Here is a 21,924-nt window from a genome sequence, read left to right as displayed (position 1 = left end):
GCGCCACCGGTGCCGCTCATGGTGCGGGACAAAACCACCTCCTTGTTTGTCTCACAGGACGGCTTTGAGATGGCTTTCAGACGGCTGTCGGTGGGTTTTCAGTCGTGTGACTAACCGAGAAATTGTGGATGAACCTGGACATGCCAGAACATTCCTGTGAGGCTTCATCACGGCGTTGCTTTGCACCATGCGGCTCCACCGCGACGCACGGAATTCCTCCACACGTCTGTCTCAATGTGCCGAAAAAGTGCTGATGTCCACGTCTTCAGCAATTCCTGTGCTAGTCAGAGGACGTCCCAGATAAAACACAGCATCCAGTTTGGAAATGTACAGCACATTCCACTGTTACAGGAGTTTTTGTCATGGAAAGAGGAGCGGAGGAATTCCGCGTGTCACGGTGGAGCCGCATGGCGCAAAGCAACGCCGTGATGAATTTCTCGATTTTGTCCCGCGCCATGAGCGGCACGATGGCGCATCCGTCCGCTTTTCTTTCCATGAAAAAAACTCCTTTAACAGTGGAATGTGCCGAAAAAGTGCTAAGGTCCAAGTCTCCTGCCATTTTGTGTAAGTCAGACGACGTCCCGGATCAACAAAGCCTTCATGTTGGAAATGATCTGGTTGATTCAGCCTGTCGATTGGCGCTCGGAGCGCGGCACGCTCTCAGCAGCTGTGGGTGGTCTTTAAACCAACTGGAGCACTCTTTAATCTGTGTAATCCCCATAAAATCATCTCTGAAAGCCAACAGAATTTTCCAAATGGTGTCCACCTGGAGGTCTCTGTTTCTGGAAAAAATTGATGCAGCAAAGCTCCAAATCATTCAGACATTCATTCGCAATAAAAATCCGACGAGAGGGTGGGTGGACCACTGCTCACACAAAGCCTGCTCACAGGTGAATGACACAACCGACGGGCGTCAAAAAACTCACGCATGCGCACGAAGGTTCAAGCTTGGATGATGCAATCACACGTGATTCAAATCCATACGGTTTTTGAAAAAAAACAAAAAGGTCCGATATTTTTCTGACAGACCTCGTATCAATCAAAAGTGCCTCAGTTACTATCATTTCTGACAATGAAGTGCAAACTGCCATATTTGAAAACTATATTTGAAAAACCATATTTGGAAACTAGTGTTGGCGGAGGTTTGCGCTCTGTGAGCTCGTTCCTGTAGTTGCATTCTGAAATAACTGACAAAAAATATCAGTTCATGTTTTTCTAACTTTTTGAGATGCACCTGCATGTGCCTTTTTTCATATTTTGACTTGGTGTAAAGTCAATACCTTTGGGTTTGGCAACACTGTTCATACAAACCCAAGAGTGTGAAAATGTCACTTTTAACTGGGAGAGTTTTAAAAGGCATGTATATTTGTCTGACATTATAGACTAAATGATATTTATTTTTATTAATTTGTAGGAATGAATGCCTTTGTAGCTCTGGCCACTTTATTTCCATTAACCAATACAGAAGTATGGGTGTTTTGTAATTGTCTCCTTGATTGTGGCCATAATGACTCAAAAAGTTGACTGCAAGAAAATATTGAAAATATTTTGGTTAAGGGAAGAGAACTAATTTTGTTGCTCTAAATGCCTCAAAATTTGTCTGACTTTCAGATTTTGAAAGATCCATGTCTGCATCAGCACTGCAACACAACAGAATGTCTGTTGAGCAGCAAAACCGTACAAACTGGCAGCCCGCAGGCCAATTCGGCATCACCTCTGCAGCTTTCTCATGTGCAGCAAGTTGTAATATAGGTGTGATGGTGGAGGCCACAGCAGCTGCACCGAACTTTGTTGCCGGTTGTCCTGACCCAGGTACTGCGCAGCATCGCCGAATCACACCCCCACAACGCACAGTCCTGCCAAGCCAGAGGCTACAGAACAAACTGCAAGAGGGAACAACAATAACATTCACCGCAGGAACAACTTTCAGCATCTCAAACAACAACAAGTGAAGCTAACAAAGCGCCGCATCACAACGACGTCTGGTTTTAAGCATCCAAATTCTAGCAAGAGAAACGACGGACCAATTCTGAGAGTGACTCTGTGCTGCCCACAAATTTCCAACTAGGTGTAACATTTTTGACCCACTGAATCTCAACAGCCTTTTGGATGAGGAGGTAAACCGAGCATTGAATGCAGAGACTCCTAATCATCCCCTCTGCCAGCAAAGAATCGTGACCCTGGAAATTCTCATCCCGAGGGACATTACTGACCCACTCAACTTGAACAGTGGAATGGCAGACAGCAGTGTTTTGGTTTTCTGCCTACAGGAGTAGTGGCAGAAGAGACACCGTAACAGACACCATGAGGTAGTGGACATCAACCACACAGGTCAATCTGTCAGAATCAGGAAAAGCGAGTCTAAAACTAGTGCCTCTGCACTGCTTCCAGCTATGTTAACCTCATGTTCTGCACTAGATGTCTCCAAAGAGCCAAAAGGTTCCAGTGTCACTAGAGACAGCCGTGAACACTCGGCTGATAGCAGCTGCAGGAAGAACAATGTGTCTTTCTGTGGACAGTCCTCACTTCCCCCATATTAGGAGGAATTCACCAGCACACAAGTAGACGCAAGCGAAGACGCAACTCTGGAAAGGTAGACCCTCCTCTGACCCATTCTACCCCTGTTGTAAAGACAGCATCTGGAGACAGGAATTGGGACACAGGGGGATCAAGAAAGTCCCTCCTTCCACACACCAAGGAGAGGGCCCAAACTGGGCCAGGCACCAGCAGTCCTACAACCATGCAAAGGACCAACGGAAAAGAAGTTTCAGTATGGGAACTACGACAAGTATTATGGCTACCGTAACCCTGGGGCCATTGAAGACTCACGAGTTCATGTGCTACTTCCAGAATGGTTTCGGGGTAAAGATGTGCTAGATTTGGGTGCAATTCAGGACACGTTACACTCTATATTGCTAAAATGTTCAGACCTGCCCACATATTGGGCTTGGATATTGACAGTAGTCTGATACATGTAGCCCGTAAGAATATCCGACATTATCTGTCGGAGCTGCAGACACAAGAGGCTCGACGTGCATGGCAGGAGAGAAAGCACACCAGACAGGAGAGAGGGAATGGAAGTGAAAGCACACGGGCCCTGATATAAAGCAGAATGAAGCTGAGAGTAGGTCTGAAAATGGAGAATCTGTGAAAGGAGAACATAACCCCTCAGAGGCTGGAAATGACGCTTGTCATGCAGACAAGCCAAGACCCAGATTCGGGACAACAAAACACAGGAAGGAAGCAAGAAGACCTTGATTTGCGTCCTGCTGGTCACTCTGTGAGCTGCTCTTTTCCTATGTCTTTGCTGATCACCAGGGGTCCTATTGCACCACCCTCCACTCACAGAAATGGCTGCTGCCCAGCCTGGAGACTTCCCTTCAAATGTGTCCTTCATCACGGTAAGATGGAATTTTTCTGTCATTAATGGGCTGTAAATGCAGGTGGTTGCTGCACTTCTATTCCCAATGAATGTGCAAAAATGAAGCCAAATGGTTGCGTGGCAAATCTTGAAACCTTATTCTGCCAGAATATAACAACTATGCAAAATATCTCAAGGACCTTTGTCACTGCACATTTAATATTTTTCACTGCTCTGCTGAACATCAACTTGCTCTGTCAATACATATTTAGCTAGTCAAGAACTGGAAGAAACCACACTTGGGTAATTGGAATAGGAGAGAAAATGTCCTTGCCCTTGAGGACCAAGTTTGTGAAAAGGACAGTTTTTCCTGACTCAAAATGAGGCTGAGGTTAGTTCACCACTGGACCCAGTGGGGGGACATGTTTATGGCACCTGTACATAGACATTTTCAGCCTTAGTTTTGCAGATTACTTAACGTAAAAGAAAACAATTGAGAGACACAATTTAAAACAATTACCTATTGCAATGATTAAGGAAAATCCTATAGCGGTTAACTGTTTGTTGACTTGGAATTGCTCTCTATAGTGCCTGGGTCAAGCAAGTTTTCAGTACCACTACAATCCAGCCTTGGTTTACCCTGGCTGATGCAAAAATGTATGGTGATCATCTAGGATGGTAGTTGTAGCCATGTAGGGATCGGTAAAAATTACACAGGGGTAAAAATTTAAAAATGCTCCCATCATATTTAAAAGTATACCACATTATTTGTTGAATCATAAAGATAAAAAGTATAGTTTGGACTATCTATGACTAAGTGTTGTGGGGTAAAAACAGAAAAAATGATGACAAAGGTCAATTTCAGTTTGTTCATTGGTCAAAAGTTAAAGTTGCTCCATTTTTGGTAGAAAGTGATGAAAATTATTGGTAGAGTTAATAGAGTTGGTCGAGTTAATAGTTTGCACCATCTGCCATGCTTAGTTATCATGGTACAGGTAATGTATGTCATACAGGGCTGTGAAAACTTAGCGGATCTGAGGAATTCCACAGATTTCATAATGGGGAGGAGGGGGGATGTTAGTGTTGTACTTTGTAATTGTGATCGTCACTGAGTTTTTAAAATGCCTATCGCAAAGCGTTCCCTTCTTTTCACGACATCGTGCAAGTTTTATAAGTCCACAGACACTGATCTGTGTGTTACAGATACAAATCTGTGTCCTCGGATCCACGGAACTTCGCGGAGAAAAAATGCTACTCAGTGTAGCTGCTGTGACAGTTGTCATAAAGCGGGAATGGTTTGTTGCTGCAGTGATGCTGTGTGGCTCCTGCAAGACGCTGAAGCTAAACGTAGCATGTGGGCATCACAAACTTTTAAAGCTCTCAAGTTTTGAAAAGAATTTTGCAGCATGTCTGTGTGACGGAGTGACATCAAACAGAGCGAAGATGATGAGAAAGACGGTTTGAAAAAGTCTGATAAGGACAAGAATCCGTGGAACTGCACTGGCTTCATGAACACATCTGAAAGATAAACGGGAAAGTGAACTGTGCCCTCAGGAATAACAAATAAGATTTTTTCTCTCCCTGGAAAATAAACATTGTGCTGTTCAAACAGGATTTTAGAGAACATTATGTGACTCTTTATTAATCTAGACTTTCTTTCATTGGAAAAAAGACATTGTGGCTTTGAATGGATTTATGAATTTACACTAGAATGTAAATGCATTTTTATTAATGTAGACTTTTTTCATGGGAAAAAGACACTGTGGATTTACAGGAATTTACACAACAATATGTGACTTTTTTACTATAAGGTATGTTATTGATACTTTACCCTGATTTTCAAAATATTGTACAAGCTTTGAAAATGTTTTAACAATCTTTTCAGTCTTCATGAATTTCATGTAGTTTAATTGTTCTGAGTTAATGCATAATTTGTTTTACAGTTAAAAGGAAAATCATTCCAGGTCCTACTTCCATTTCATATTCTGTTATTTCAACATTATCATTGACAGTACAACTGAAAGGTTGAGTCTAGGATCATTTAAATATGCACTTCTTTTGCGATTTTTTTTTTTTTTTTTTTTCTTCCAGGAGATGCTGAAAATGTATCATTAAATACAAAATGAATTTGATTTCTGGGGCCCACGGGCCCTAGACCCCAGCTCGACCCCTGCAAATTTTCCTCAGATTTCACAATTTTCATTACACAGCCCTTGTCATAGAATCAAGTGGATATTGACATTTAGAAAAGCTGAGGAGTTGGAGTGCTACTTGGAGCTATACCTGTTTTAAGATGGTGCTCTTTGGTAGAGGGCTTGTTCAAATAAAGTCTTGAAAAGATACCAAGGCACTCAGTCTAATAAAAAAGTTAAAATGCCTTTATTTTACGGGCAAATCATAATTAAAAAATGCACTTCGTGTTTTGCTAGAAGCCTTCATCAGGAAGTGAACACTATTTGGATGTTGACATTGTTTGACCATTACTGTAGAGAGCGAGCATTCAACACTGTCAAAACTATTCCATTCATTAATCCTGTTATCTCAACCAATAGTTGCATAACTTTGTTACCAAAATTGGAGCAAATATAACTTTTGGCCCCTATACAAACTGAAATTGACCTTTACATCCATTCCATCTTATAATACTGTTACAAATATTTGACCTAGATGTTCCTATTACATTAGCTGCTGTTGGTGACAACACCTGAGAAGAAAGCATTAGTATGACACAGGTATAGAAGGTTTCACCAAATTACTTTGCTTCAACTTAAAAGAAACGCTTTAACATTCCTTTGACTTTACTTGATTTTCATTTTTATAATACTGATGAAAATGTTGCATTGTGGTTAGCTGTCCCTTTGACTCCATTATGTGTGTTTGCAAGGTCATATGAAACACTGCCTCATGAAATGCTGCTTCATGACCGTTTGTTTCACTGAATGCATGCTTCAAACATTGTTTGAGGAAGGTGAGTCTGTATTTGTATCCGAGGATGTGTATGGACTTTGTTGATAATCCGTGCATATGTCTGGAGAGATTCCACAACCGAGGATGCTACGATATGTACAATCCATGTCTTTTTCTATTCATCGTTGCTGCTTGTGTGCGCATGTGCATGCACATGCATGCACACGGAGCAGGTAAAATAAGTAATAAACATGTCACCATTTTTCTCAATAAATATACTTCTAAAGGTCCTACAGACATGAAATTTTCACTAGATGCCGGTAACAACCAAAGTAATCCACACATACAATGAACTAAAACAAGTATGTACAGAAAATTATGTGTAATAAAATGGAATGACACCAGGAAAAAGTATTGAGCACACTTACTAAAATTTATTAATACTTCCTACAAAATGCTTTGCTGGTAATGACAGCCTCAGGATGCCTCCTGTATGGAGAAACTAGTCGCATGCATTGCTTAGTGTGATTCTCCACACAGTCTCAAATCTTGAAGGTTCCGTGGACCTCTCTATGAACTCTTTCTATTGAATTTAAGTCAGGTGATTGGCTGGGCCATTCTAGCAGCTTTTTTTTTTCATTCTCTGAAACCAGTTCCTCAGCCAGACATTGACAATAAGCTTTTTAGTGTACTTGTCCATAGGACAAGTAATCCTGGCGGTTTACTTGTCCTATAGAAACAGCTGGTTGTCCGGACAAGAGAGCGCCACAGGCGCGAGCCGCATGAAGAGTCAGAAACTGACATCTGTTTGACAGATTTTGACTTCTAGCAATGTAATAAGTCAGCCTTGAGATGGCAGGACTATCATTTCAAGACAATGTATAAAATTTGGTAATTCTCAGTGTGATCTGCGTGACTGGTTTGTTGGACAGCAGCTGGCTGCTTTGCAGTACCTGAGTCATGGCTGCTAATTGGGGAGTCATGGGCCACTTAAGACCTGGGCCTGGTTTCATAAAGCAGTCTAATTTTGTTTAGTCGAATAAACTCACTTAGTTGACTAATTTTTTGACGTTAGTTGTTGCACAATTGCTTAGTCAGTTAAAGTTTCACATTACCAAACTGAAGTTTTAGCCTGGCACAGAGGAGGCTAATCTTATTTTAGTCAACAAAACTTCAGTGTCTTACCTCCAAAAAATGGCAGCTATCACGGTACCAACACTTGATGGAACACCTCGAGCACCCCTACCTCACTCGTATTCCTCCAAAAGGAGAGCTTCCTCCGCTTTTGGCCATGGTTGCAGGCAGAAGAAGAGATTGTCATGATGTGTTTGTGACAGTTCTCACATTAGCCACCGGGCATTGTTATTATGCTGAGCAGCGTTGTGTGCACAAAAGGCTTGATGAAAGTGTGGAAGAAGAAAGCGAAATGCTAGGCTAAGTGCTAAGCAAGTCATTCTGCAGTTTTTATGTTTTCATAAATGTTAATTAAGCCAGTTAACGAAACAAAGGTTGGATAGTTGATTACAACAACCAACCTGGAAGTAAACAAAACTGTCGTGCATTGGAGCAGTCTCTTGGCAACGGCACGTGTGAGGCCGTTATGCCCATGAAAACCGTTGACTAACTAAAGGCGGCTAATCGACAAGTTTAGCCAACGATATGAAACTGTGATTAGACAGATAATGTTGAACAACTAACTGTAGTCGACTAAGTAAGTTTAGTAGACTGAAGATCAGACTGCTTTATGAAACCGAGCCCTGGTCTCCTTTGTGTTTCAATGCTTGGGAGTCTGTACTTGGGAATAACCCTGTTGTCTGATGATTTGCGGTAACGCGGAGCTGGTAAAACTTAATTTGCGACCGTAAAATCTAGCATTAACGTCCGCAAATGGACACAAAAGACACCATTCTAATCCAATTCCATTGTTTGCACAGTTTTTTTTATGTAAGTAATTCGATCTGGATCCGTGCTTTCAGCGAAAGACCGCTTCACCACTGAAGACTACATCTAACCCCATATAATAATATAGTTTGATAAAACTATTACACAGAGCATAGTTTTAGGGAAATTTTGCAAGATTCCTGGTCCCAAGTAATCAAATATTCACTGTTAGTATTGTATTTAACGGTTATCACAGCAGTAATTGCAGTATTTACATCAGTCGGTGAAGCTTCTGTAGCAACAGCGTCTTCATGCCAAACTGGAAATTCTGTAAGCGACCCACAGATTTCTCCATCTGGTCAGCTGCATTGAGTAATTCTGTGTCAGAATCCATATCAATACTGTTGTATGATAGATTAAATTCACCCAACTCAGCATTGTTGTCGCTCCACCAGTTTCTCTCTCACTCTAGGACAGTGCCATCATTGCCATCTGCCTAGTAATGTAGTCAGGGCGTGGAGTAATACATCAAATGCGAAACGGTCAAATATTTTGCCACCGTCAGTGCTATATTTTATGATCAGAAATCTCACACGATTAACCAATCAGATTTGCAGAACAAATGCAATTGGATTAGAATTAAACTTTGAAGAAAAAAGTGGGGGGCATATATACCCTGAGATCTGGGGGATTATGACAGTAATATGTACAGTACATTACTTTTGCTCATCCCAAATATTGTTTTGCACCCATGCAATTGGTGGTGGGGAGATTAGTGATGCTAAAACTGACTGATCTCGTCTTTTGGTATTCCTTATATGAATAATACAGACCTTTATTTTATTTGGGTTGCCTAATTTGTGAGTTCTCTTTCATATGATGAAACTGAACTTGGAGAATGTCTTCTGTGTTGGCTTCAGGCACTTACAATTGTCTGATCACCTCAATGTGTGTGGCCTCCAACTTGAACCTTCATTGTTATCATGCTACTCATCATATTTGAGCCAAAAACCTACAGTACATTTGAGAACATTGGGTCAGAACTAGGTAGGCCTGTTCAGGCCTGTCGCGTGGATGATACATTGCCCCTTAGAAGATAGCACTATTATTGTCAACATTATTTTAAGATTATATTCTGCTACTGATGTAATAATATTCAGGATATCTTCGTAGATCGTTCAACACCTCCTGACTCTAACTAATCCCTTACAGTGGTGGGCACAGTTCCACTGACTGGTAATTAGTGAAACTAACTTTTTGTTAGTGGATTAGCTTTTCATCTAACTTCAAAACCATCAGTGGACCAATTCGCTTTCACTAACTAATGGCCCTTTCACCCCGGAGGCTTCAGCCATGGCACGAGGCGTCGCAAATGAGACGGGTCATTTTTTTGAAACCAACTTTTGCCACTCTGAGCTATGATGTAGCTTTGCACTGTCCAGTAGACACGATGGCATCAGGCCAAAACCGGAAGACTACAGTTGCAGAATGTCACAGACAGCAGATTTTCTGAAGAAAAATCCTTGCAAATGTCTCTTTTTTTTTTTTTACATCAAATTAATTTCTGATTACTGTAGAAAAACATTTAGAACACTGTAATTAAAATAGTCAAAAATAATTCTAGTAGAAACCTTTCATCTGTAAATTAAAACCATAACTTAGTTATTTCAGATTAGATGATTTCTTGTTTAACATAAGGAACCTTAGACATTTATTTTTATACAAAATAAAATTGCATGGAAATGTACACATATCTGGTAGATTATTCGTATATCCTTTTAACCAGAAAAAACAGACACTAAATAAATAAAAATGTTTATATAAATGCAACAGATGATTTTACATAACTGTGGTGTCATTTAAAGTAGGGTTTCATCTTCTTTGTCTTTCGGCTGTTCCCGTTAGGGGTCGCCACAGCAGATCAATCGTTTCCATCTCACCCTTGTCCTCTGTATCTTCCTCTGTCACAACAACCACCTGCATGTCCTCTCTCAGCACATCCATGAACCTCCATCTTCGGTCTCCCTCTTCTCCTCCTGCCTGGTGGATCCATCCTCAGCATCCTAATCTCTCTCAAAACTACCCTGGGTCCCTCCTCTGCACATGTCCAAACATCTCAATCTCGCCTCTCTGACTTGTCTCCAAAACTGTCCACCTGAGCTATCCCTCTATGTTCATCCTAATCTTGTCCATTCTTGTCACTCCCAAAGAGAATCTCAACATCTTCAGCCTCTGCCACCTCCAGCCCTGCCTCCTGTCTTTTGTTAGTGCCACCGTCCTCTAAAAACCGTACAACATAGCTGTCTCACTACTGTTTTGTAAACTTTCCCCTTCACTCTTGCTGATATTCTTCGGTCACAAATCACTCCTGCAACCTTTCTCCACCCCACTCACCCTGCTACACTCTCTTCTTCACCTCTCTACCACACTCTCCCATTACTTTGAACAGTTGACCCCAAATATTTAAACTCATCTACTTTCACCACTTCTACTCCTTGTATCTGCACTATTCACTGGGCTCCCTCTCATTCACACACATGTACTCAGTCTTGCTTCTACTGACTTTCATTCCCTTCTCTCCAAAGCATATCTCCACTTCTCCAGGACTAGACTCAACTTGCTCTCTACTCTCACTACAGATCACAATGTCATCTGCAGACATCATAGTCCATGGGAACTCCTGTCTGATCTCATCCGTCAACCTGTCCATCACCACTGCAAACAAGAAGGACCTCAGAGCTGATCCTTGGTGTAATCCCACCTCCACCTTGAATGAGTCTGTCATCCTACTGCGCATCTCACCGCTGTCACACTATTCTTGTACATGTCCTGCACTACCCTACATACTTCTCTGCCACTCCAGACTTCCTCATACAATACCACAACTCTTCTCTTGGCACCCTATCAAGCTTTTCTAAGTCTACAAAACACAATGTAACTCTTTCTGTCCTTCTCTGTACTTTTCCAACAGTATTCTCAGAGCAAACATTCCATCTGTAGTGCTCTTTCTCGGGATGAAACCATATTGCTGCTCACAGATCTTCACCCGTTTTCTAAGCCTAGCTTCTACTACTCTTTCCCATAACTTCATGCTGTGGCTGATCAGCTTTATGCCTCTGTAGTTACTGCAGCTCTGCACATCACCCTTGTTCTTGAAAAGGAACCAGCACACTTCGTCTCCACTCCTCAGGCATCCTCTCACTTTCCAAGATTTTATTAAACAATCTGGTTAGAAACTCTGCCATCTCTCCTAGACATTTCCATGCCTCCACTGGAATGTCATCTGGACCAACTGCCTTTCCACTCTTCATCCTCTTCATAGCAGCCCTCACTTCTTCCTTGCTAAACTCTTGTACTTCCTGATTTACTCTCACCACATTATCCAGCCTTTTCTCTCGCTCATTTTCTTTATTCATCACTCTTCAAAATATTCCCTCCACCTTCTCAGCACACACTCCTCAATTGTCAGCACATTACCATGTGCATCTTTTACCACCCTAACCTGCTGCACATCCTTTCCTGCTCTGTCCCTTTGTCTGGCCAATCTGTACAAGTCCTTTTCTCCTTCCTTACTATTCAACTTCTTGTACAGCTCACAATATGCCTTTTCCTTTGCTTTTGCCACTTCTCTTTTTGCCTTACGCCACATCTCCTTGTACTTCTGTCTACTTTCTTCATCTCTCCGACTATCCCAAAACTTTTTCGCCAACCTCTTTCTCCTTATGCTTTCCTGGACCTCTTCATTCCACCACCAAGTCTCCTTGTCTTTTTTCCACTGTCCAGATGTCATACCCAGTACTGCCCTAGCTGTCTCCCTCACCACATCTGCAGTACTTTTCCACTTGTCCAAAATTGCTTCCCCTCCAACCAGTGCTTCTCTCACCTGCTCGCTAAATTTCACACAACAGTCTTCCTCCTTCAGCTTCAACCATCTGATCCGTTGTTGAGCTCTCACTTCTTCTTCTTTACCTCTAAAGTCATCCTACAGACAACCATCCTATGCTGTCTAGTGACACTCTCTCCTGCTACCACCTTACAGTCTGTGATTTCTTTTAGCCTTACATCTCCTATAAAGAATGTAGTCCACCTGTGTGCACCTTCCTCCACTCTTATATGTTACCCTGTGCTCCTCCCTTTTCTTAAAGTAGGTATTCACCACAGCCATTTCCATCCCTTTGCAAAATCACCTACCATCTGTCCTTCCCCATTCCTATCCTTGATACCATATCTACCCATTACTTCCTCATCACCTCTGTTCCCTTCACCAACATGCCCATTGAAGTCCACTCCTATCACCACTCTTTCATGCTTGGGCACACTCTCCACCACCTCATCTAACACACTCCAGAAATCTTCTTTCTCTCTTCATCTCACAACCTACCTGTGGGGCATATGCACTGATGATATTCATCATCACCCCTTCAATTTCCAACTTCACACTCATCACCCTGTCAGACACTCGCTTAACCTCCAACACACTGTTAACATACTCTTCCTTTAAAATGACCCCAACACCATTTCTCTTTCTGTCCTCACCATGGTCAACTTGTACCCAATGCCGATGCTCCTGCTCTTACTTCCTTCCACTTGGTCTCTTGCACACACAATATGTCTACCTTTCTCCTCTCCATCATATCAGCCAGCTCTCTCCCTTTACCAGTCATACTACCAACATTCAAAGTCCCCACTCGCATTTCCACCCTTCTAGTTTTCTCTTCTCCCGCTGTGTGTGGCGCGTTTTCCTCCTCTTCTTCGTCGTCTTCGCCCAGCAGTAGCCCAATTTCCACCGGCACCCTGTTGGGCAATACCACCGGTGGCGGATGTTGTTAACCCGGGCCGCGACCGATCCAGTATGGGAATTCGATTCTGAGTCTGCATAGTTGGGTTGGCTTGTTTTTACGCTGATGCCCTACCTGACGTAACCCTCCTCATTTATCCGGGCTTGGGACCAGGCACTCAGAATGTACTGGCTGCACACACCCAGTGGCTGAGTTTGTGACATAAACCTCATGATGAAATAATTTTTAAGTTGTCGTTTCAACTTGGAATGATGTCAGAATATGTGATTGCCTTTAATGTTGTGATCAGGACAGTCATTTCTAAAATATGAATTTGACTAGGGATTGTGAATGTTTTAAAATTCTGCGCAACAGGGGCAGGGCTTCTCCCTGTGCAAATGTCTTTTGCCTTAACTTTGATTTCGTGGACATTTTTAATGATCCATTCATTTATTCTTAAAATATAAATGAAACAGCTTTTAAAAAATAATAAAATAGTTGCTTGGTTTCCTGGATTCTCAGGATATTTAACCAGATGAAGGACTCTTCTGCAGCTTTGACCTCTGGTGGGTTGTCATTTTCTTTTAGCTGGATTTCATGGTGTTCATCACTGGAAGTTTTTGAAGTGCGTCTGAATTTAGGTTGCCTGCACAGCACATGTTTTGATTGTAGGACAAATAAAAATATTTCTTAAAATATAAAGAAACACTAAACAGTTAAAAAAAAAATTAACAACAACAACAAAAAAAACATGACAAAATGCCCCCCAAAAATCAGTTATTTAAAGTTGAGTTTTTTGTGGTCTCAGATGTAAAAAAAAAAAGAAAAAAAAAAAAAAAAAGAAAACTGTACCTTTATTTGGTAAAAAATAAAAACAGACTGAACCATTTACAAATTAAAGCATTCACTCAACTGTGTTAAAAGGCTAAGCTAACATTAGCTGAGCACTTTAGCAGTGCAGTAATGTCACGTTTTATATTTAAATTATTCTTACCTCGTGTAAGCTGCAGAACTAAGCTCCGTTGGTCAAACTGGGTGTTTGCATGTATTCAAAAGTGATGAATTTCGGATCGAGTCGGTCTGCTCCATGATCCCGGCTCCCTGCCCGCGCTCTGCCCAGGGATAAAGCCTGAACTCCAGCTGCTCTGTGTGGGTCTGCCTGCTGTTGTGGTTCCATCAGTACCCCACCAAGACATCAGTCCTCCCTTGGCTCGGCGTCACCTCCGAAAAGTAGCTGAAAAAAAGGGAAAATCTTTCTGCTTTTTTTTTTTTTTTTCTTTCTTTAAAGCTTTTTCGTGGTTCTACATACACAAATCGAAGATGGCGATCCCTCAGCTTTTTCGGGTTGTGGAAAAAAGCCAGGTGTCATATAGCAACACCCCCGCTTCTGGAAGGACATGTCTGACGTCACTCGACGTTGGGAGGCGTTGACGCATTAGTCTGCTCACAGTTTTTTGCTGGTATAGTTAGTAATGGTCAAAAACATTATAAACCATACCATTATACAACCGCTGGCAATAATTATGGAATCACCGGCCTCGGAGGATGTTCATTCAGTTGTTTAATTTGTAGAAAAAAAGCAGATCACAGACATGACACAAAACTAAAGTCATTTCAAATGGCAACTTTCTGGCTTTAAGAAACACTATAAGAAATCAAGAAAAAAAAATTGTGGCAGTCAGTACGGTTACTTTATTAGACCAAGCAGAGGGAAAAAAATATGGAATCACTCAATTCTGAGGAATAAATTATGGAATCACCCTGTAAATTTTCATCCCCAAAACTAACACCTGCATCACATCAGATCTGCTCATTAGTCTGCATCTAAAAATGAGTGATCACACCTTGGAGAGCTGTTGCACCAGTGGACTGACATGAATCATGGCTCCAACACGAGAGATGTCATTGAAACAAAGGAGAGGATTATCAAACTCTTAAGAGGGTAAATCATCACACAGTGTTGCAAAAGATGTTGGTTGTTTCAGATCAGCTGTGTCTAACTCTGGACCAATACAAACAACATGGGAAGGTTGTTAAAGGCAAACATACTGGTAGACCAAGGAAGACATCAAAGCGTCAAGACAGAAAACTTAAAGCAATATGTCTCAAAAATCAAAATTGCACAACAAAACAAATGAGGAACGAATGGGAGGAAGCTGGAGTCAACGTCTGTGACCGAACTGTAAGAAAACCGCCTAAAGGAAATGGGATTACATACAGAAAAGCTAAACGAAAGCCATCATCAACACCTAAACAGAAAAAAACAAGGTTACAATGGGCTAAGGAAAAGCCATCGTGGACTGTGGATGACTGGATGAAAGTCATATTCAGTGATGAATCTCGACTGCCTGAAGAGAACATGTAAATTTCCACAGTCATTGATGATATGGGGCTGCATGTCAGTAAAGGCACTGGGGAGATGGCTGTCATTACATCATCAATAAATGCACAAGTTTACGTTGATATTTTGGACACTTTTCTTATCCCATCAATTGAAAGGATGTTTGGGGATAATGAAATCATTTTTCAAGATGATAATGCATCTTGCCATAGAGCAAAAACTGTGAAAACATTCCTTGCAAAAAGACATATAGGGTCAATGTCATGGCCTGCAAATAGTCCGGATCTTATCCAATTGAAAATCTTTGGTGGAAGTTGAAGAAAATGGTCCATGACAAGGCTCCAACCTGCAAAGCTGATCTGGCAACAGCAATCAGAGAAAGTTGGAGCCAGATTGATGAAGAGTACTGTTTGTCACTCATTAAGTCCATGCCTCAGAGACTGCAAGCTGTTATAAAAGCCAGAGGTGGTGCAACAAAATACTAGTGATGTGTTGGAGCGTTCTTTGTTTTTCATGATTCCATAATTTTTTCCTCAGAATTGAGTGATTCCATATATTTTTTTTCCCACTGCTTGGTCTAAAAAGTAACCGTTACTGACTGCCACAATTTGTTTTCCTGATTTCTTATAGTGTTTCTTAAAGCCAGAAAGTTGCCATTTGAAATGACTTTAGTTTTGTGTCATGTCTGTGATCTGCTTTTTTTTTCTACAAAATTAAACAACTGAACATCCTTCGAGGCCGGTGATTCCATAATTTTTGCCAGGGGTTGTACATGTTGGTTCCTGTCTGCTATGTGTTTTGCAGCAGTCAGGCAGCTGTAAAGAGCTGAGCTCAGCTCTACAGTTTCAATTTAATTTCAATTTATTTTCATTTATATAGCGCCACATCACAACAGAGTTGCCTCAAGGCGCTTCACACAAGTCAGGTCTAACCTTACTAACCCCCAGAGCAACAGTGGCAAGGAAAAACTCCCTCTGAGGAAGAAACCTCAAGCAGACCAGACTCAAACTGGCGACCCTCTGCTTGGGCCATGCTACAGACATAAATTACAGAACAATTCACAAAATGAATATACAGGAAATGCTGTTAGTGCACAGGACAAGGAGGGTTGCCAGCAAAAATACAACCCTCATCTATGGATGGAGCTGCACCTTAAACAGAGAGAAAAAACGGAATCAGGCATCAGAAATACGAGAAATACTGTATAATTTGCCAGCATTAATCAACAAGAAAAACAGAAGAAATACTAAGGTGATCACCGGCCCCTAGCCCTAAGCTTTTCTAAAAGTCCCAGAATTTAGGTCAAGTTGAGGCCACGGCATGCTCTGTTTTCTAATAAAATGAATTAAGAGTAAAAAGTGTAAAACAAAACTATACCAGTATGCTAGCCATATGAAAGAGAAAATAAGTGCGTCTTAAGTCTGGACTTGAAAGTCTCAACAGAATCTGACTGTTTTATTGATACAGGGAGATCATTCCACAGAACAGGGGCACACTAAGGGAAGGCTCTGTGACCTGCAGACTTCTTATTCACCCTAGGTCTCACCCTAGGGACACAAAGTAGCCCTGCACCCTGAGAACGCAAAGCTCGAGCCGGTATGTAAAGTTTAATTAGGTCAGCTAGGTAGGGAGGTGCCAGTCCGTGAACAGTTTATAGACTAGTAGCAGAACCTTAAAATCTGATCTCACTGGGACAGGAAGGCAGTGAAGGGATGCCAAAATGGGTGTAATGTGGTCGAACTTTCTGCTTTGTGTCAAAAGTCTGGTTGCAGCATTTTGAATCAATTGGAGAGCCCTAATGCTCGACTGCAGTAAACCAGAAAATAGAACATTGCAGTAGTCCAATGTAGAAGAGATAAACGCATGGATCAGGGTCTGAGCATCAGCTATAGACAGGATGGGACGAATCTTTGCTATATTTCACAAGTGGAAGAAAGCAGTCCTCGTAATATTTCTAATATGGAGGTCAAAGGACAATGTAGGATCAACAATTACCCCAAGGTTCCTCACTTTGTCCGTGTGATGTATGACACACGAGCCTAGGCTGAACGTTGTGTTCAAATTTATGCCGATGTCTTACTGGACCAAGAACCATCATTTCAGTCTTATCAGAGTTGAAAAGTAGTAAGTTTCTAGACATCCAGCTTCTCACTGATGCAAGGCAATCTTCTAAGGATTTTATGTGAACGAGATTACCAGCAGTTATTGGCATGTATAACTGAGTATCATAAGCATAGCAATAAAATTTAATCCCAAAACACTGCAGTATGTGTCCAAGGGGTGCTATATAAAGGGAGAAAAGCAGGGGGCCTAAGACAGACCCCTGTGGAACCCCAAATTTCATGTCACTAAGGTTAGAGGTAGTGTTACTGTACAAAACACAGTGAGAATGACTGGTCAAGTATGATGTCAGCCATGCAAGGGCACTCCCAGTAATCCCAAAATGATTTTCCAGCCTATCAAGTAGAATATGATGATCCACTGTATCAAATGCAGTACTGAGATCGAACAGCACCAGAACCATAGTGGTGTCTGAATCCATTGTAAGCAGAAGATCATTCACCACTTTAGTGAGAGCCGTTTCTGTGGAATATTTTCTAAAAGCAGACTGCATTGGCTCAGAGAGATTATTCTTCGTAAGCTAGTCTACGAGCTTCTGTGACACCACTTTTTCCAGAATTTTAGAGCAAAATGATAGATTTGATATTGGCAGATAGTTTTTCAATACACTAGGGTCAGGATTAGGTTTCTTAAGTAATGGTTTAATCACTGCAGATTTGAAATATTTAGGAACAGATCCAGAAGTTAAAGAAAGATTAATAATTTCCAGCACAGTCGGCCCAAGAGTGGGCCACAGGTCCTTAAACCGTTTTGTTGGTATAGGATCAAATAAACAGGTTGTGCTTTTTGCTGACGTTACGAGTTTCGTCAGCATGCCTAGTGAGATCAAATTCTCTAAATCTAGGTAATAGCTCAGTAATGGCGTTCACCTCAATAGCAGGGTGTAGTGGCTGGGTTAAGGCATGCTGGGGTATGTTTAACCTAATGTCTTCTATTTTCTTCTCAAAGTAATCCAGGAAATCTTGTGCTGTAAAAAGAGTGTGAACTACAGGTGGTTGTCCATGAATACGTGTTGCCACTGTGTTGAACAAGAACTTTGAATTATGCTTGTTTTTGTTGATCAAATCAGAGTAATAGGTCTGCTTTTTAGGGAATAATGCATGCTTATAGTCTAAGATAGCATTTTGAAGTTACCATTTCTGTTCTAGACCTCTTTCCTTATGCTTGAGGTTACACAGGTAATCATCTCTACTCCAGCAGAAGGGGCCTAGCTGCCAGGCTGCAACAAAAAAAGTAATTTACATTCAACATACAGTGCCCCAGATGTGTGGCAGAAGCCATGAAAATGGTAAATGGACTGCATTTATATAGCGCTTTTCCATCTGCATCAGACGCTCAAAGCGCTTTACAATTATGCCGCACATTCACCCCGATGTCAGGGTGCTGCCATACAAGGCGCTCACTACACACCGGGAGTAATATGGGATTAAAGGCCTTGCCCAAGGACCCTTAATGATTTTCCAGTCAGGTGGGGGATTTGAACCCACCTTTGACTTATGGTTTTAATTTATAAACCAAATTAATCCAGATAGTTTATATATATTAATGTTAACTCTGTCATTTTTACAAAGTGAAAATATAACATGTTTCTTTTAATTTTAAAGTAATGTGCTAATTGTGAAGGTTTGAACATTAACACACAGATGCAAAAAGGCATTATGGGAAATAAACCTCTGCTCATCACTGATTGGTTGGTTTATTATACAGTAGTGTTCAGAATAATCATAGTGCTATGTGACTAAAAAGATGAATCCAGGTTTTGAGTATATTTCTTATTGTTACATGGGAAACAAGGTAACAGTAGATTCAGTAGATTCTCACAAATCCAACAACACCAAGCATTCATGATATGCACACTGTTAAGGCTATGAAATTGGGCTATTGGTAAAAAAGTAGAAAAGGGGGTGTTCACAATAATAGTAGCATCTGCTGTTGACACTACAAACTCAAAACTGTTATGTTCAAACTGCTTTTTTAGCAATCCTGTGAATCACTAAACTAGTATTTAGTTGTACAACCCCTGGCAATAATTATGGAATCACTGACCTCGGAGGATGTTCATTCAGTCGTTTAATTTTGTAGAAAAAAAGCAGATCACAGACATGACACAAAACTAAAGTCATTTCAAATGGCAACTTTCTGGCTTTAAGAAACACTATAAGAAATCAGGAAAATAATTGTGGCAGTCAGTAACGGTTACTTTTTTAGACCAAGCAGAGGGAAAAAAAATATGGAATCACTCAATTCTGAGGAAAAAAGTATGCAATCACCCTGTAAATTTTCATCCCCAAAACTAACACCTGCATCAAATTAAATCTGCTCATTAGTCTGCATCTAAAAAGGAGTGATCACACCTTGGAGAGCTGTTGCACCAAGTGAACTGACAGGAATCATGGCTCCAACACGAGAGATGTCAATTGAAACAAAGGAGAGGATTATCAGACTCTTAAGAGGGTAAATCATCACACAATGTTGCAAAAGATGTTGGTTGTTCAGTCAGCTGTGTCTAAACTCTAGACCAAATACAAACAACATGGGAAGGTTGTTAAAGGCATCGAAATTGCACAACAAAACAAATGAGGAACGAATGGGAGGAAACTGGAGTCAACGTCCGTGAACGAACTGTAAGAAACCGCCTAAAGGAAATGGGATTTACATACAGAAAAGCTAAACGAAAGGCATCATTAACACCTAAACAGAAAAAAACAAGGTTACAATGGGCTAAGGAAAAGCAATTGTGGACTGTGGATGACTGGATGAAAGTCATATTCAGTGATGAATCTCGAATCTGCATTGGGCAAGGTGATGATGCTGGAACTTTTGTTGGTGCCGTTCCAATGAGATTTATAAAGATGACTGCCTGAAGAGAACATGTAAATTTCCACAGTCATTGATGATATGGGGCTGCATGTCAGGTAAAGGCACTGGGGAGATGGCTGTCATTACATCATCAATAAATGCACAAGTTTACGTTGATATTTTGGACACTTTTCTATCCCATCAATTGAAAGGAGGTTGGGGATGATGAAATCATTTTTCAAGATGATAATGCATCTTGCCATAGAGCAAAAACTGTGAAAACATTCCTTGCAAAAAGACACATAGGGTCAATGTCATGGCCTGCAAATAGTCCGGATCTTAATCCAATTGAAAATCTTTGGTGGAAGTTGAAGAAAATGGTCCATGACAAGGCTCCAACCTGCAAAGCTGATCTGGCAACAGCAATCAGAGAAAGTTGGAGCCAGATTGATGAAGAGTACTGTTTGTCACTCATTAAGTCCATGCTTCAGAGACTGCAAGCTGTTATAAAAGCCAGAGGTGGTGCAACAAAATACTAGTGATGTGTTGGAGCGTTCTTTTGTTTTTCATGATTCCATAATTTTTTCCTCAGAATTTAATGATTCCATTTTATTTTTTTTCCCCTCTGCTTGGTCTAAAAAAGTAACCGTTACTGACTGCCACAATTTTTTTTTTTCCTGATTTCTTATAGTGTTTCTTAAAGCCAGAAAGTTGCCATTTGAAATGACTTTAGTTTTGTGTCATGTCTGTGATCTGCTTTATTTCTACAAAATTAAACAACTGAATGAACATCCTCCATGGCCGGTGATTCCATAATTTTTGCCAGGGGTTGTATAACCACAGTTCTTCATGATTTCTTCACATCTGCGAGGCATTATTTGTGTTGGTTTGGAACCAAGATTTTGCTCATTTACTAGTGTGCTTGGGGTCATTGTCTTGTTGAAACACCCATTCCAAGGGCATGTCCTCTTCAGCATAAGGCAGCATGACATCTTCAAGTATTTTGACATATCCAAACTGATCCATGATACCTGGTATGCGATATATAGGCCTAACACCATAGTAGGAGAAACATGCCCATATCATGATGCTTGCACCACCATGCTTCACTGTCTTCACTGTGAACTGTGGCTTGAATTCAGAGTTTGGGGGTCATCTCACAAACTGTCTGCAGCCCTTGGACCCAAAAACAACAATTTTACTCTCATCAGTCCACAAAATATTCCTCCATTTCTCTTTAGGCCAGTTGATGTGTTCTTTGGCAAATTGTAACCTCTTCACATGTCTTTTATTTAACAGAGGGACTTTGCGGGGGATTCTTGCAAATAAATTAGCTTCACACAGGCATCTTCTAACTGTCACAGCACTTACAGGTAACTCCAGACTGTCTTTGGTCATTCTCGAGCTGATCCATGGGTGAGCCTTTGCCATTCTGGTTATTCTTCTGTCCATTTTGATGGTTGTTTTCCGTTTTCTTCCACGCGTCTCTTTTTTTTTTTTTTTGTCCATTTTAAAGCATTGGAGATCATTGTAGATGAACAGCCTGTAATTTTTTGCACCTGTGTATAAGATTTCCTCTCTCCAATCAACTTTTTAATCAAACTACGCTGTTCTTCTGAACAATGTCTTGAATGTCCCATTTTCCTCAGGCTTTCAAAGAGAAAAGCATGTTCAATCAATCAATCAATCAACTTTTTTCTTGTATAGCGCCAAATCACAACAAACAGTTGCCCCAA

General features: G+C 41.0%; 1 pseudogene; it reads left to right on the top strand.

Annotated features, from left to right (window-relative positions):
- The first annotated feature begins 1,807 nt into the window (after positions 1-1,807).
- LOC117517968 overlaps positions 1,808-21,924 on the top strand; it is a 37,075-nt pseudogene continuing 16,958 nt past the window's right edge.

This window comes from Thalassophryne amazonica, chromosome 9 (genome assembly GCF_902500255.1).
Source record: "Thalassophryne amazonica chromosome 9, fThaAma1.1, whole genome shotgun sequence".
In the NCBI taxonomy this organism is placed as follows: Eukaryota; Metazoa; Chordata; class Actinopteri; order Batrachoidiformes; family Batrachoididae; genus Thalassophryne; species Thalassophryne amazonica.
The sequence above is the reverse complement of the archived record's forward strand: the minus strand, read 5'-3'. Positions and strand labels throughout refer to the sequence as shown.